We start from the raw sequence: 18,281 nt of genomic DNA on the forward strand, positions 1-18,281 counted from the left end.
GAAGTGAGAGAACAGAGCCATACAGAGGGCCTGGGCGGGAACAGAAGAGGTAAAGGCCACAACAGGATTGACCAGTTACTTGCTGATTTTAAAGAGTATGGATATGTTAGAGGCCACAGAGATGAATGCTTGAATGTGTGCTCTCTTCTTGATGAGTGTTATTGCTTCGACTGCCATGTTGGTGCAACCAGCCTATGTATGTCTAAATGTGGCCTGGCATGCTTTACTGTAATGTTATTTCACTGGTCCACATTGTGCAGCCAGTTGGACATGTTTTCAATGTTGCATGGCATTTTTAATAGCAAAGCATTCATGTTCCTGTGCACTGTTGGTGACTTGCATATATTGGATTGGTGTTACCCTACAAAACAATTGCAAACACTCTGGCTTTTTAGCCAATTTTTTCTCTGAATGTGTGCTGTATATTGCATTAAAACACATATTTATATCTTTCTCCTAGTGCAGTGTGTGGCATACCCCTTCGACAGTACATTTGTGCGTATTGCACAAGTATGATAATCTAGACAGGCCCAGAGTGTGACTCGACCCGTAATTTGTTGCTGAGTTGGGGGGGCCCTCAGCATGTCTCGCAGGGGGGCCCCGCATTTTGTGTTACGCCACTGGACTAGAGCCCATGCTTTGCATTGCCACATGTGTTCTAAGGTGGTGAACACAGGTCATAGACATGTCAGTAATGCAGCTGCTGAGAAAATGTAGGCCGTGAACTAAAATGCCTGCCATGGTGGAGTGAGACCTTCCTTTATGCAACACTGATGAATGAGTACCATGAACCCCCGGAGAAGAACACAGCATTCCTAGAACCCAGTCATTATAGAGTCCTGCCGGGCAATATTCCTCAGGATGGCTAACAGTTCTGCCAGCTCTCCGGAATCCAGTATCACCACTGCGGCCTGCTGCCCAAACCTACCAACACGTACCTTACCACCAGCAGCCCTCCTCCAGCCGCCTGCACCTTGTGCGCCACCATGCTTGTCAGCCAAGTCTGTCCTGCAAGAGCCAGAATGGAAAGAAAGACTTGAATGGCGCACCCGCCAGGTGCTGGCTGCCTAGTGGCCATTTTCCTATTCCTTTTTGTTTATTCATTTGTTTAAATACACGAGTACAGAATAGCAGCCGGCCCCGCCCCCAGGTGATAATAACATCATTACCCTCTCACATGGAGGACAAAACGACAGCCATGTGCCTGGGGTAACGTCTATGTAACGTCTATGCACACTGAACTCACTGAGGCCCACCAATCACAACTGCCCGATCTGACGATAATGCTTCAGCTGTGCACCCTGGTATAGTATTGTTTTTTGAGACGTCGTATTTTGATAGTATTTGTCCAGCACTTGAAACCACAGGCACAGCTTCAGCAGCGGCCATAGCCCCAGCTGCATCTACAGCAACAGCCACTGCTCCAGCAGCAACGCAAACGCTGACGTAAAATCAGCAGCAACCACTCCAGCAATCACTCCAGAAGCAGCTGCATAGCTGCTATAGTTTCAGTGGCATCCACTGCAGCAGCCGCCGCTCCAGAAGCAGCTGCTATAGTTTCAGTGCATCCACAGCAGCAGCCACCGCTCCAGAAGCAGCTGCATAGCTGCTATAGTTTCAGTGGCATCCACTGCAGCAGCCACCGCTCCAGAAGCAGCTGCTATAGTTTCAGTGCATCCACAGCAGCAGCCACCGCTTCAGAAGCAGCTGAATAGCTGATATAGTTTCAGCAGCACCCACAGCAGCAGCAACCGCTCCAGGAGCAGCTGAATAGCTGCTATAGTTTCAGCAGCGTCCACAGCAGCAGCAACTGCTCCAGAAGCAGCTGAATAGCTGCTATGGTTTCAGCAGCACCCACAGCAGCAGCCACCACTCCAGCTGCAGCCAATAGCAGGTGTAACTCCAGCAGTATCTCCAGCAGCAGCCAACAGTCCAGCTGCAGCTCAACAGCAGCCATAGCTCGAGTGCCATCATCATGATTATGCACAGCACCAGCAGCATCCCCTGAAGCAGCCACGGCTCCAGCAGCATCCCCAGCAGCCACCACAGCACCAGCAGCATCTCAACAGCAGCCATCACTACAACAGTATCCACAGCAGCAGCAATCACTCCAGCAGCATCCCAATAGCAGACGCAACTCCAGCAGCATCTCCAGTGACATCTGCAGCAGTCACAGTTCTACCGGAATCCCAGCAGCAGCCATTATTCCAGCAGCAGCTCAACAGCAGCATTCCCAGCAACACTCACTGCTCCAGCAGCAACTCAATGGCAGACATAGCTCCAGCAGTATCCACAGCAGAAGCAACCACTCCAGGCGCAACTTAATAGCTGCCATAGTTTCAGAAGCATACACAGCAGCAGCCACCGCTCCAGCCCAATAACAGGCGTAATTCCAACAGTATCTCCAGCAGCAGCAGCCAACAGTGCAGCTGCAGTTCAACCGCAGCCATAGCTCGAGTAGAATCACTATGATTATCCACAGTTCCCGCAGCATCCCCAGTAGCAGCCACAGCTCAAGCAGCATCCCCATCAGCGGTTTGGGGTTGTTTGTTCATCTGATAATTCTTGGCGGTGAACTGTTCAAAATAAATCTGGTCTCATTCGAACAATTACTGGACGGAGAAACAACCCCAATCCCTTTTCACATCAAACCAAAATGCGTCCTCCCCCACTCCCACCACCCCCCCCAGCCTTCCCCGTTCGCACCACCACCCCCACCCCTCTAACGCAGGGATGGATTCAACGCTGCAAGGTCCTGTTTTCTTCTTTTGACTTTTTATCGGTCCCCCGCCTCCCATGTTGTGGAAGCGTGGGAAACCCCTGTACCCCAAGGGCAATAATACCGAACATGGTGAGTGGGGGTCACCCCTGCAACCCCGCTTCACATGTTCAGTATGTTTTATAATCGACCGAATGGTACTGGCCAAATTTGGTCAAATGTACAATTCAATCGATAATAAACGATCAATTAGGCTAATACCCCAGCAGCCACCACAGCTCCAGCAGCAACTCAACAGCAGCCATCACTACAGCAGCAACCACACCAGAAGCAGCTCAACAGCTGCCGTAGCTCCAGCAATACAGACAGCAACAGCCACCGCTCCAGCAGCATCCCAATAACAGGCGTAACTCCAGCAGCATCTCCAGCAGCAGCAACCACACCAGAAGCAGCTCAACAGCTGCCATAGTGTCAGCAGCATCCACAGTAGCCACCACTCCAGCTGTAGCACACTAGCAGGAACAACTCCAGCAGCATCGCAACAGCAGCCAAATTACCATATGCATCCATTCTTCCAGCAGCACTCCAAGCAGCAGTAACAGCTCCAACAGCAGCTCCAAGGTTGCAATAGCACCAATAGCATACGCAGCAGCAAAGACAGCTCTAGCAGCAGCATCACGAGGCGTATCCACTATGCCATCAACATTCTCAGCAGTGGCCGCTCTAGCAGCATCCAGGGCAGCAGCCACAGCTCTGTAAGCAACTCAATAGCAGCCATAGCTCCATCAGGATCCCCAGGAATACTCACACCTCCATCAGTGTCCCCAACAGCAGGCAAAGCTCCTGCAGCAGCTCAACAGCAGCCACATCTCCAGCAGCACCAGGAGCATCCACTGCTACAGCAGCATCCCAAGGAGCAATCACAGGTTCAGCAGCATCGCCTGGGGTAGCCATGGCTCCAGCAGCATCCACAGCAGCATCCACAGCTCCATCCGCATCCCTAGCAGCAGCCACATCTACAGCAGCACCAGGAGCATCCACTGCTGCAGCAGCATCCCAAGAAGCAATCACAGGATCAGCAGCATCACCTGGAGTAGCCATTGCTCCAGCAACAGCCACAGCAACAGCCACAGCTCCATCAGCATCCTTAGGAGCAGCCACCTCTCCAACAGCACCAGGAGCATCCACTGCTACAGCAGCATCCCAAGGAGTAATCACAGGAACAGCAGCATCACTTGGATTAGCCATTGCTCCAGCAACAGCCACAGCAGCAGCCACGTCTCCAGCAGCATCACTTGGAGTATCCACTGCTCCACCAGCATCCCAAGAAGCAATCACAGCTCCAGCAGCATCACCTGGAGTAGCCACTCATCCAGCAGCAGCCACAGCCCTATAAGTATCCCTAGCAGCAGTCACATCTCCAACAGCATCAGTAGAATCCACTGCTCCAGCGGCATTCCCAAGAAGCAATCAGCTCCAGCAGCATCACCTGGAGCATTCACTGCTCCAGCAGCAGCCACAGCTCCATCATCATCCCTAGCAGCATCCGCATCTCCAGCGGCACCAGGAGCATCCACTGCTCCAGCAGAATCCCAAAAAGACATTGCAGCTCCAGCAGCATCACTTGGCGTACATACTGTGCCATCAGCATCCCCAGCAGCAGCAACAGCTCCATCCACATCCCTAGCAGCATCCACCTCTCCAGCAGCACCGGGAGCATCCACTGCCAAAGCAGCATCCCAAGAAGCAATCACAGCTCCAGCAGCACATGGAGTACCCTCTGCTCCAGCAGCATCCCCAGCAGCAGCCACATCTACAGCAGCGCCAGGAGCAGCCACCGCTCCAGGAGCATTCAAAGAAGCAGTCACAGCTCCAGCAGCATTCCTAGCAACAGTCACATCTCCAGCAGCATCACCGGGAGTATCCACTGCTCCAGCAGCATCACCGGTAGCAGCCACAGCTTCATCAGCATCCCTAGCTGTGAAAACAAGGAAATAATATGAGGCAGGGTAACCAAAAAGGAAACACACCAAACACACGTTACAAAGGAACATACAAAGCACTTTATTTTATACTGAATCCAGTTACAAAAGAACAGAACAAAATTCAGATAGCTATCGACCCTCAGTACAACACAGCGAACTCCGGCGTGGTTCGGTGTGCTCAGTGAGTGCAAATATTCATTGAAACAGTCAGTCTTTTATACATTTCTCCAGCCTGTTGTCCAGCCTTTCTGCAGGTTAACCATTCCATGAATAAGTTACTGCTCTAGGGTCCCTAGCCAGGTCAAATCTAGTTCATCTTAGGTTTATACATTAACAAGAAGAAATGGTAATAATGTATGCTCTAGGCCTAACATTACAATGCGGGACTTAGTTTATACAATGTACTTAAGCAGGTGTTCTCATTCAATTATAGATCAGTTTCGGTGATACAAGTAATCCATTGCACACAGGTCAGCAGAAGGACAAGGTCTCAGCTCATGACCCTAACAAGTGGCCTGCAGGCAAGTTATACATTAGCTGTACAGAGGTCATGACAATCGAGTTCTGTTCTGAATAACATAGGCTACCATTTTAGCTCACATGGTGACTTTATAGAGCAAGAAAACCTAAAATGGCGGCTTGACCCAAAATGACAGTTTACATGGTTTCTAAGGTCAGGACCTTGCAATGCGAGTTTATTCACATGTAGTTTATAAGCAGCTTGTTAGCAGCTTGGCGTAGGCCAATATACATATATTCATAGCAATAGGAGGCACGATATAATTTCTAGTTTGACATAACAGCAGCCACATCTCCAGCAGCATCACCTGGAGTATCCACTGTTCCAGCAACATCCCCAGGAGCAATTGTAGCTCCAGCAGCATCCCCAGGAGCAATCAGAGCTCCAACAGCATCACTTAGAGTACCCACTGCCCCAGCAGCATCACCAGCAGCAGCCACAGCTCCATCTGTAGCACAGCAGGCATAGCTCCTGTAGCAGAACAGTCATGGCTCCTGCAGCACAGCAGTCATTGTGTCTGCAGCTCAGCAGTCATATCTCCTGCAGCACTGCACTCATATCTCCTGCAGCACAGCAGTCATATCTCCTGCAGCACAGCACCCATAGCTCCTGCAGTACAGCAGTCATAGCCCCTCCAGCTCAGCAGTCATAGCTCCTGCAGTACAGCAGTCATAGCGTCTGCAGCTCAGCAGTTATAGTTCCTGCAGCACTGCACTCATAGCTCCTGCAGCACAGCAGTCATAGTTCCTGCAGCACTGCACTCATATCTCCTGCAGCTCAGCACTCATAGCTCCTGCAGCACAACCCCACAGCACAGTTATGGAAAAGAGGGATCACCTTTTTAGAACAGTAAGTTATCTCTATTTTTATTCCGTAAGATATAAAAAAAGGCGAATTGCAACGGTTTTTAGAGGTATTTCAGAATGTTTTGCCAGACACAAGACATTTGGGAAATGTTCAGATTTCATTTCTGCGTGAATACATTTGGCCCTGAGCAGTGCTGCCCTAATCCACTTGAATCTTGCATAATGTGTCCAGCTGGTGCAGCTTCAAACATCACGTGTGAGATGACCACCAACACTGTGACATCACAATCTACTAGTAACAGTTCTCATCCTCTAGAGACGCGAGAAGACTAGCATATTGGCATGATGCGGGCTCACCACCGCAGCAGGCTGGCAGAGGTGGTCATGGTGCTGGCAGGTGCCTATGACTACCCTGCCTGTCCGGCTAGCCTCTCCATATTGGGTTATTCTGGAGTGTGCAGTAGCCTGGGACCTGGAGCCTATTTCTCCAAGGTGACTGCTACTATATATTTATTTAAGCCAACAAAAAACACTCGGTGGATCTGCGCCAGCTTGTGTTACACATAAGAAATGTGATGCACAAAAAGTAACAAAGTGCCCTCTCTGATGACACGTGTTTCGGCGTCAGCCGCCTTTTTCAAATCAGGGCATTTAGTATGTGTGTATACTTTTCAACAGTGGATTCTGTATTCGTGCGGTAATTAACCAAGGTAATATTCATGTGGCACGTCATATGAATCACGAACATAATGATACAATTAGCAGTTAGTTGTAAGGCCGAGGGTTGGGGGCGGTGTAGGGGAGGATTGGAAGGAAGTGAGACAGTAGACACAAGAAATAATCAATTCTTATTCATGTGTATACTTCTGATTGCATGTCCATAGGTTATATTCTACAGGTATTCTGATATCAGTTCACAAAATAATTGGTCACAATGCAGATGCATACTCACAATCATATCCTCATTAAACTAGGGATCACCCTTAACTAGTCAAAACACATTATGAGGTTCTTGGTCCCTTATTGATGTTGTATAACAACCCACTAACATAATCGTTATCTCCGAGTTGGTTGTCAATTGCATAATATTCTGAGTTGCGGAGGACTGGCCTCATCACCGTTCTGTATATTGGTGTCAATGGGCTTAGTCTACATATACTATTGAGGGTAAAAATTCCCCTTACCCGTCATTTTCAATGTTGCATCTGTCCGTTGTTTGAATTTATTGGGTTAGATCGCTGTGAAGACCAACAAGGTAACACTCGTTTGAGCCCTAAAACCAAAAATAATCATTGTTCCTTACTCTTACATATCGGGTTAATCTAATGCGCACGGTGTTAAATTATAGTTTGTGAGACGCATGCAACTTAATTTATCCGTTACTTTCCAATGCTCCCTTTTGCTTTCGAAATCAGCGAACCGAGCGGGAGCCAGTTGCAATCACCAGCACCGATTGTCCTGAAAGTTAATTTATAACTACCCTTTTACACGTGTTGTTAGTGTATATTGCATTCTTAATGTTGCCGATAATCACGGTATCTCGCAAACAGCGCTTCCGTATGTATAATTCAGTCTACTAATGTGCGGTTGTATAAAATTTGTGGACGGTCTCTCACCGTTAGGTCGTGCTCTCGTCACCCGCGTTGGCTTGTTATTAAGACGCAGTGTGCCGTCTTCATTAGGTATTGTTGGTTATGGTTGCTATGGAAATGCTTGTGCATTAGTCCTTTCTCTATTTCATTGGCCTCCAAAGAATCATTCTAGGAAGAAGAGGTGAAAATAAAGAAAAGATATTCAGACAAACTGAGGCTAGACATATGTAAATTGAATACAATTGTGACAGGACTCAACTATGACAATGAGATGATTTCCTTTTTATAGGAAAATGATTGTTTGTACTTGGAATTTTTAACAGATGTTAACTGACATTATCTCACATGGTAGATGAGCATAACGTATGGTACTATCAAATAGACAGTAACATGATGCCAAAAATTTAGGCAATTTCATTATGGACCGCACCCCACTATTACTTACAACCTTAACTGACTTACATATGTGTAACGTAATTAGTCTCACATATATTCCAGTTGAAGTTGGTAATACTTAAACCGACATATGCACATTAGTTAGTGTGGAAGAATGATGACCTCAACTCAGGACTGTGAGAACAAATATTTGACAAAATGATAGTATATATGCACGGGTAGTGATCCGCAAATGTAAGGAATAACACCAATACAAAAGAAATAAGAACTCATCCCAGGACGCTATTTGGAATAGAAATCTAAATAAACAATCGCACCCTTATACCCTAAACACTTAGATTGGGAATTCGAGTATCTGTCTGGATAGACACTATGCTAATATTAATCCCAAAAGATGGCGTTCAAACGCCCAAACAGGAATCGCATCAAGCTCCCTTCAAGAAATAGCGAAGGGACTAATGCACAGGAATATCCATAGCGACCCAATCCAACAAATACCCAATGGAGACGGCGCACTGGGTCTTGATAACAAGCCAACGCGGGTGACGAGAGCACGACCTGACGGCGAGAGACCGCCCGCACATTAGTAGAAAAGCGCTGCTTGCGAGAGACCGCCATTATCGGCAACATTAAGAATGCAATATACACTAACAACGCGTGCAAAAAGATAGCTATAAACAAACTTCCCGGACAATCGCTGCTGGTGATTGCAACCGGCTCCCGCTCGGTTCGCTGATTTCGAAAGCAAAAGGGAGCGTTGGAAAGTAACGGATAAATTAAGTTGCATGCGTCTTACGAACTACAATTTAACACCATGCGCATTAGATCAAACCGATATATAAGAGTAAGGAACAATGATTATTTTTGCTTTTAGGGCTCAAACGAATCGCTCTAAGTATGTTACCTTGGATCAAACCCAATAAATTCAAACAACGGACAGATGTGAAATTGAAAATGACAGATATGGGGAATTTTTACCTTCAACAGTACATGTAAACTAAGCCAATTAACCCCAATATAAAGAACGGTGATGAGGCCAGTCCTCTGCAACTCAGAATATTATGCAATTGACAAACAACTCGGAGATAACGATTATGTTAGTGGGTTGTTATACAACATCAATAAGGGACCAAGAACCTCACAATGTGTTTTGACTAGTTAAGGGTGATCCCTAGTTTCATGAGGATATGATTGTGAGTATGCATCTGCATCGTGACCAATTATTTTGTGAACTGATATCAGAATACCTGTAGAATATAACCCATGGACATGCAATCAGAAGTATACACATGAATAAGAATTGATTATTTCTTGTGTCTACTGTCTCACTTCCTTCCAATCCTCCCCTATACCGCCCCCAACCCTGGGCCTTACAACTAACTGCTAATTGTATCATTATGTTCGTGATTCATGTGACGTGCCACATGAATATTACCTTTGTTAATTACCGCACGAATACAGAATCCACTGTTGAAAAGTATACACACATACTAAATGCCCTGATTTGAAAAAGGTGGCTAACGTCTAAACACGTGTCATCATAGAGGGCACTTTTTGTTACTTTTTGTGCATTACATTTCTTATGTGTAAAACAAGCTGGCGCAGATCCACCGAGTGTTTTTTGTTGGCTTATAATTTTGGTCAGTCTTAGGCTTTGTGACCGCCTCACTCAACTGGACGCGGCAGTCGAGATAGATCCTTGTAAAACAGACCTCACACATTTGGAGTGTTATTTGGATTAGTTACAAAGAGAAAGGTGTCATCAATGTGACCCGTCTTTAACAAAGCCTATTTCTTTCAAACATATTGATTTAATTTTGAGTTTTATAATGCACTCACAGCGGTGCCGCGTCAAAGCGCCTAGGACAAACAAAACAGGACATCAAGTGCAATACAAAGGTGTGGTATATGTACAAGAACTAGGGCGCTTGGGGTGAGGGTGTAGACCCAGGTAGCTGGGAGGTGCTTTTGCACTGGTTTGCAGAAATACTGGCATTTGCAGGTCATTCATATTATCCCAAATATATAAACAAGTGGATGTCACTTCCTGTCAATTTCTTCCTTGTGCATGAGAGGTGCAGTGTGGGGTCTCTCCACCAGTGAGTATGTATGCTTCTCCCATGTGTCTCACATGTCTTCATATGAAGCAGTGTGTGGTGTGACGCATCCTAGGTATTTGACCCTTCTCCCCAAGGGGGAGCCACCCTGAGTGAGACGAGGGAAGTTAGCTCATTACACAAAACTCTCCCTAGGGGTTTGGGCAAGTGGGATCTCACTGGGAGTGATTCCCCCTTAGGTAACAAGGTCAGGATTTCAGTTAAACCCAGTCTTCTCTGCTTATGTGAGAGTAAAGGAGGTTGTTAGTTTGGTAACACCTTCATCTCTGTTTACTATAATCTTGTAACCAACAGAATTTTTTTTCGCATTACAGAGACCCATATAAACACCCTTCAATCCTCACGTAGAGAAAGAAAGAACCAGCTGGGGCGGAGACAAGCAGAGTGGACGTCGCTGCTACCATGAAGAAACAGCACTACCGGGAGGTCAAACCGCAGAGTGCATGTGGTGGGTAAGCAGTCTGAGGCACTTTGCCGAGTCCAGCAGCGCCGACAAAGCAAGGTTCTTCACACGCGTCCTGAAAGAAGCCGACAAAGGAAGAAGAGACGCCGGCAAGCTCACAAGATGGTTGCCACCAGAGAAGACTAGAGAAAGAGAGGCTGATGAGCCCACGAAAAGGCTGCCTTCAGAGAAGCCCAGAGCGAGAGACTGGCGAGCCCACAAGGAGGTCGCCACCAGAGAAAACCAGAGAATGAGAGGCTGATGATCCCATGAGAAGGCTGTCGTCAGAGAAGACCAGAGCGAGAGAGAGACACCGGCAAGCTCACGAGATGGTTGCCACCAGAGAAAACCAAAGAAAGGAGGCTGATGAGCCCACAAGAAGGCTACCATCAGAGAAGACCAGAGAAAGAGAGGCTGATGAGCCCACGAGAAGGCTGCCGTCACAGATGCCCAGAGCGAGAGAGACTGGCGAGCTCACGAGATGGTTGCCACCAAGAAAAAGCAGAGAAAGAGAGGCTGATGAGCCCACGAGAAGGCTGCCATCAGAGTAGCTCAGAACAAGAGACTGGTGAGCTCACGAGATGGTTGCCACCAGAGAAAACCAGAGAAAGAGAGGCTGATGAGCCAGCGAGAAGGCTGCCGTCAGAGAAGCTCACAGCAAGAGAGACTGGCGAGCCCACGAGGAGGTCGCCACCAAAGAAAACCAGAGAAAGAGAGACTGATGAGCCCACGAGAAGGCTGCCGTCGGAGAAGCCCAGAGCGAGAGAGAGACTAGCGAGCTCACGAGGAGGTCATGGACATAGAAACCCAGAGAAAGAGAGGCTGATGAGCCCACGAGACGGCTGCCGTCAGAGAAGCCCAGAGTGAGAGAGAGACTAGGGAGCTCACGAGATGGTCGCCACCAGAGAAAACCAGAGAGAGAGAGGCTGATGAGCCCACCAGAAGGCTGCCATAAGAGAAGACCAGAGCGAGAGAGAGACTGGCGAGCCCATGAGGAGTTCGTCACCAGAGAAAACCAGAGAAAGAGAGGCTGATGAGCCCACGAGAAGACCGCCGTCAGAGAAGCCTAGAGCGCGAGAGAGACTGGCGAGCCCACGAGGAGGCCGTTGCCAGAGAAAACCAGAGAAAGAGAGGCTGATGAGGCGACGTGAAGGCTGTCGTCAGAGAAGACCAGAGCGAGAGAGAGACTGGCGAGCCCACGAGGAGTTCGTCACCAGAGAAAACCAGAGAAAGAGAGGCTGATGAGCCCACGAGAAGACAGCCGTCAGAGAAGCCTAGAGCGCGAGAGAGACTGGCGAGCCCACGAGGAGGTCGTTGCCAGAGAAAACCAGAGAAAGAGAGGCTGATGAGGCGACGTGAAGGCTGTCGTCAGAGAAGACCAGAGCGAGAGAGAGACTGGCGAGCCCACGAAGAGGCCGTCGCCCAAGAAAACCAGAGAAAGAGAGTCTGATGAGCCTATGTGAAGGCTGTCGTCAGAGAAGACCAAAGCAAGAGAGAGACAGGCGAGGCCACGATGAGGTCGTCACCAGAGAAACCCAGAGAAAGAGATACCGGAGAATCACCCAGAAGGCTGCCGTCTGAGGAAACCTGTGAAAGCGATTCCGGCAGGCCACCACTAAGGTTACTGTAAAGAAGCCACAAACTTGGTAAGTGAAAGCCAGTTTATTTGGAACAGCTTCAATAACTCACTTAAGACCCCCAACACAGGCAGCATCCAGGGTATAACTGACTTCACTCCAGAGTAAACATCTCCAAGCACACATCATTCCAGAATGGCACAGTAGGCATAAATCCATTCTGGAATTACAGATGATGTGCTTGGCATAAACACAACTGAAAACCATAGCAACAAGAAGGCATACAAAGGTTTAGCTTTATACAACAAAGCATACAAAGGTTTAGCTTTATACAACACATCCCCCTCCCTTATGAAATAAATGTCTTTATTGTGGGATATGTACCCACTGAACAGATATATACTTACATCATTTTACTTTCGCGATTCTGGACAAAGACCAGACTTGACCACTTTCTACACACACAGCGTTTTTGAAGACTCGTGTAACCCCAAAAGGCTCTGTGTATAACGGTTCCCCTTTCTTGGTAACAACAGCCTTCCTTATCCGTACCCAATCTCCAGCTTTGACCACGGTTATTCTCCTTGGGTGCTTCTTATTGACTCTTTCCCCCCACTTGTTTTTTCGGGCTTCCATCCCTTTCTTTACATCATCCACAACCGCAGCTGATGCTCTCGCCCTGCCCAACCAAGCTGGCACAACACAGGTATTTGCCTTTCGCCTTCTCATAAGTTCAAATGAGCTAATCCCTGTTTCTACTCGCAGAGCCATCCTCAAAGCATACAGCCTGTCTCTTACTGCAACCTTTTTGTCAAGACCACATGCATTAGCTCCACGAATAGCATCCATAATACTTCGATTTACTCTCTCAACCATACCGTTTGCTTGGAGACAATACATAGGAGTCTTTTTGTGTTTGATTCCACATTTGTACAGATACTCCAAAAATAGTTTTCCCATTAATTGTGGACCATTATCCGTGAGAATGCTCCTGGGCAAACCCTCCCTTTCAAACACATCCTCCATGAATTCAATTTTGCGTTGACACGTGACTTCCCTCAGGATCTTAAACTCTGTCCATCTCGAAAAGGTATCAACCATCACCAAAATGAACCTACCTCTACTTGCACCCATGTCTACGGGACCTAGAACATCCATGGACAAATCTTGCCACACACCATCAGGAATGGTAGTTTTACCCATTGGTTGGGACAGAGCTATCATGTTCTTCCCTGATTTGGTACAGTCACTGCACGCACCAACCACTTTCTCAATTTCGCGATCAATTCCTGGCCACCAGTAATCGGCTTTTATTACTTCTTTCGTTTTACAAATGCCAATATGTCCCTGATGGGCACAATCAATCAATTTCCTCCGCAGACTGCCTGGAACCACCAACTTGTCCCATCTGTACAACAGCTCTCCTTTTATGGATAGTTCATTTCTTACTTCCCACATAGCCCTCTCTTCACCTGATAGTAGCCTTTTCTCTGGCCACCCATCCGCCACAAATACCATAATCTGCTTCCACATTTCATTGGCCCTTAACACTTGAATCCACTCTTGTTTCTGAATTATACCCTCCACAGTTGCAAAAACCATTTCATGTTCACCATATACATTACTTCCTTTTTCACCAGCATCATTCTCCAACTTCACTCTCGAAGCGTGATCAGCTTGCACATTCTCTTTACCAGAAACTACTTCTATTTCAAATTTATGACACTGTAGCCTGGTTACCCGGCCTGCCACTCTCCTTGAAACCTTGTCGAGGCCTTTACTTTCAAAAATCACCTTAAGGGGTTTGTGATCTGTTCTCAAGGTAAACTCTTGACCCCAGACTATCTTTTTCATCTTTTCAATGCCCCAATGGCACGCCAGGGCTTCCTTTTCCAACACGGAATAGTGCAATTCTGCACCTCTTAACATGCGGGATGCATGCATTACAATCATCTCCGTACCATCAACATCTGGCTGCAACATCACCACACCTATACCTGTCTCACTGGCATCCACGGCCAGAATGGTTTTCTTCCTAGTATCAAACATCGATAGGGGTTTTGCCATATCAATTTTTCTTTTCATTGCTTCAAATTCTTTTTCACATTCCTTGCTCCTTTCAAACTCAGCACCCTTCCTTAATAATGCCCTCAATTTAGTTATGGAATCGGCATAGTTCTCAACGTAACTATGATAGAACTCAATCGTACCTAGAATTATCTCAACTCAGCCTTATTCTTTGGTGGCTGTGTTTTCAAAATGGACTCAACTAAATTCATTTTTGGTTTGAGTCCCTGCTCAGAAATTTCATGACCTAGATAATCAACCGCTTGAGTCAGAAATTGTCAGCCCCCTGGGGCTGAACCTCCCACAACTCTGACTTTCCCTCTTCCTCCTCCTCCTCACCTGACAAATAGTCCAGAACTTACTTTCTGAGTAAGAGTCTCTCTCCCGGAAGGAAGCCACAGTGCTATGCTGTTAACTAGCACCGCCTGTGGCCCCTCTCCCGAAAGGGACGAGAAGGGGAAAAAGCCCGCAGGGCACAAAAAACCCCAACTTTAGGCAAGCAGTAGCTGATGTCCGTTCTGGAGGATGTAGAGCGGAACGCGGACTCCAAGGAGGCCGTGGACAGGGCCAGGAGCCAGCGGAGTGTTGACACCAGGTAAGGGAACCAACCAAAAGCTCCGGAGAGCAAACGGGGAAAGAGGTATGGAAACCAAGCACGGAAGTACAGGAACAGAGCGAGGGAAAGAGGCGGGGTAGAGACCCCAGAGAGAGAGAAAGTATTTCGTAGCGGTGCCTAGAGGAGGCAGTACCCAGAGAGAAAACACAGGAAAAGAGATAAACTAGCGTTGTAGCAACCGAGAGAGAGCAGCCGCAGGGAGGCTGACCGAAGCGGGTTGCAACGCACAGTGAACAGGGAGGGCGTGGCTAATAAGCCTCCCTGTCCGCTGTTGCCGCAACGCTAGACCGCTGCCGTCAATGTCGGAGAAACGTGACGGTCAATTCAATGGCGGCCTGCAAGTCGCAATCTGGACCACATGGTCCACGGAAGGCGGCGGCGCGTGACAGTATGCCCCCCCCAATACTGCACCCCCCGGGTTTGCCAGGGTGCGCCCTATGGAACCTCCTGAGCAAAACCGGGGCTTTGAGATGTGAAATGGGTTCCCAGGAATCCTCAGCTCTAGAATACCCTTTCCAATGCACCAGATATTCCAGGCGACCCCGCCTATAGCGAGAATCACAGATTTGGGACACCTCGTAGTCTACATCAACCTGTGGCGGAGCCCATAATGGAAGGGATCTAACAGACGAGCCCTGACCAGCTTCACGAAGGAGGGAGGAGTGAAAAACAGGGTGCACTCGATGTAGGCAAGGGGGCAATTTCAAACGGAAGGCAACAGGGTTGATCTTGGCCACAATTGGATAAGGACCAATGAAGCGGGGGGAAAGTTTAGACGGTCGGGTCCACCGGGGTAGCAACTTGGTAGCAAGCCATACCATGGTGCCCACCTTCCACTCTGGCACCCCCAATCGGTGACGATCAGCTTGAGTCTTGTAAGCTATTAGGCTTTCCTGCAGACTGGGTCTGGCTGTCCTGTGGGCCTCCCGTATCATGGACAACGTGTCCTCCACTGCAGGGAGATTGCAAGTAAGAGAGACACTGGGAAATATGGAGCGGGGATGAGTCCCATAAGTACAAAAAAATGGAGTGAGACCAGAGGCAGAGTGCCGAGAATTGTTATATGCAAATTCCGCCGACGGAAGGAGCGACACCCAATTGTCTTGTTCCTGATTGACGTAGCAACGTAAGTACTGTTCGAGAGTGCCGTTCAATTGCTCCGTCTGCCCATTGGTCTTTGGGTGGAAACCCGAGGAGAGTGCCCTTTCGATGCCCAACTGCTGACACAACGCTGACCAGAACTTAGAGATGTATTGGCTGCCTCTGTCAGAAGTGATCTTATCAGGGAGGCCGTGGAGACGAAATATATCCCTAAGAAACACACTAGCCATCCCAGCCGCAGTGGGCAATCCGGGAAGAGGAGAGAAATGTGCCAGTTTGGACATGGAATCGATGGTCACCATGATGCAGGTACAGGCTTGAGAAACCGGCAAGTCCACTATGAAATCAGTGGAGATATGGCTCCACGGACGCAGGGGTACTGAACCCTGTTCGAGTAAACCCAAAGGTTTGGTGGTCTGAGTGATGGGTCCAGAGCTAAGTGGACTACCGTCCACTCCTTCCACCTTCTGGTCTTCTTTCCGGTTGATTCTGCGCAGGCCAACCTTGTATGCCCAAATGGTATCTACAAAATTGCCGGCTGCCCCGCAGTCCAATAGGGCCAAGGCATCAATCTTCTGTTGATCAATCATTAGTAGTACTTTGAGCACCATGAGTCGTGAATCCTCCAACTGATTAGCGGGACCCACGGATAAGGACACATAGGGACTGGCAAAATTCCCTCGGATTCCCGTCCCTCCTAGGACTGAGGGTTCTCGTCTCCCGACTTTCGGGATGGAATCTCTGTGCAGTTCTTTATCTGATGTTGGTCAGAACCACAATATGCACATAACCCCAAATCTCTCCGTCTTTTCCTTTCTTCCAAGGACAATGAAGGACGAGTAGTACCGATCTGCATCGGTTCATCTGGGCGTGGAGGAGCTGTGGTGGAGGAAGGAGGAAAACTTGTAGAGAAAGTCGGGTTACGATTCTTCCGTCTTTCCAGACTTCGCTCATGAAGCCTATGCTCAATCTGGACGGCTGCTGCCAACAATTCGGGGAAAGAGGCTGGTCGAGGAGATCTGGCTAATTCGTCCTTAATGTCTTCTCGTAGACCCCTTTGGAATATGACAAACTGAGCTTGCTCTTGCCATCCAGCTTCAATGGCCAGTCGATTGAAGATGGAAATGTAAGTGAGTACGTCTTTCTGGCCTTGGCGCACATCTAATAGATCCTCACCTGCTGAAAAGGTTAGTTCGGGCCTCTCAAAGTTCTGTTTCAGCCTTGCAATAAAGGCCTCATAATCTTGCAGTACCGGATCAGCCCCCACCACTAACGGGGTGGCCCAGGCTAAGGCATTTACGGCCATATTGGAAATCATGAAGCCCACCCGGGCATGACCGGTGGGAAAAGTGTTGGGCCGAAATGCGAAATGGATGCTGCAAGCCTCCAAAAATTCATTTAATTTCTTGGGTGTGCCGTCGTACTTCCCTGAAGGTAAAGCCATGGGTGGCAAATCTACCGATCTGGGTTCCCGGGCAGTTATTAGTTGTTTCAGCACATTGTTTTCAGTCCTCAATGTCTGTACCTCTACAGAAAGGTTGCGTACCTCTGCTGAGAGGCTTTGTACCGCGGTCACCACCTCTTGCAATTGTTCAGTGGTAGCCATCATGGGATCTTGGCGTTGCAAACTGTCAGCCCCCTGGGGCTGAACCTCCCACAACTCCGACTTTCCCTCTTCCTCCTCCTCCTCACCTGACATATAGTCCAGAACTGAAGAAATCTGCGGTCGGCGGGCTCGATAATCCTGCTTCTTCTTCTTCTCTTTTTTTTCTGAGTAAGAGTCTCTCTCCCGGAAGGAAGCCACAGTGCTATGCTGTTAACTAGCACGCCTGTGGCCCCTCTCCGGAAAGGGACGAGAAGGGGAAAAAGCCCGCAGGGCACAAAAAACCCCAACTATAGGCAAGCAGTAGCTGATGTCCGTTCTGGAGGATGTAGAGCGGAATGCGGACTCCAAGGAGGCCATGGACAGGGCCAGGAGCCAGCGGAGTGTTGACACCAGGTAAGGGAACCAACCAAAAGCTCCGGAGAGCAAACAGGGAAAGAGGTATGGAAACCAAGCGCGGAAGTACGGGAACAGAGCGAGGGAAAGAGGTGGGGTAGAGACCTCAGAGAGAGAGAAAGTATTTCGTAGTGGTGCCTAGAGGAGGCAGTACCCAGAGAGAAAACACAGGAAAAGAGATCAACTAGCGTTGTAGCAACCGAGAGAGAGCAGCCGCAGGGAGGCTGACCGAAGCGGGTTGCAATGCACAGTGAACAGGGAGGGCGTGGCTAATAAGCCTCTCTGTCCGCAGTTGCCGCAACGCTAGACCACTGCCGTCAACGTCGGAGAAACGTGACGGTCAA

This window comes from Ambystoma mexicanum, chromosome 2p (assembly GCF_040938575.1).
Source record: "Ambystoma mexicanum isolate Mex_15411 chromosome 2p, UKY_AmexF1_1, whole genome shotgun sequence".
NCBI lineage: Eukaryota > Metazoa > Chordata > Amphibia > Caudata > Ambystomatidae > Ambystoma > Ambystoma mexicanum.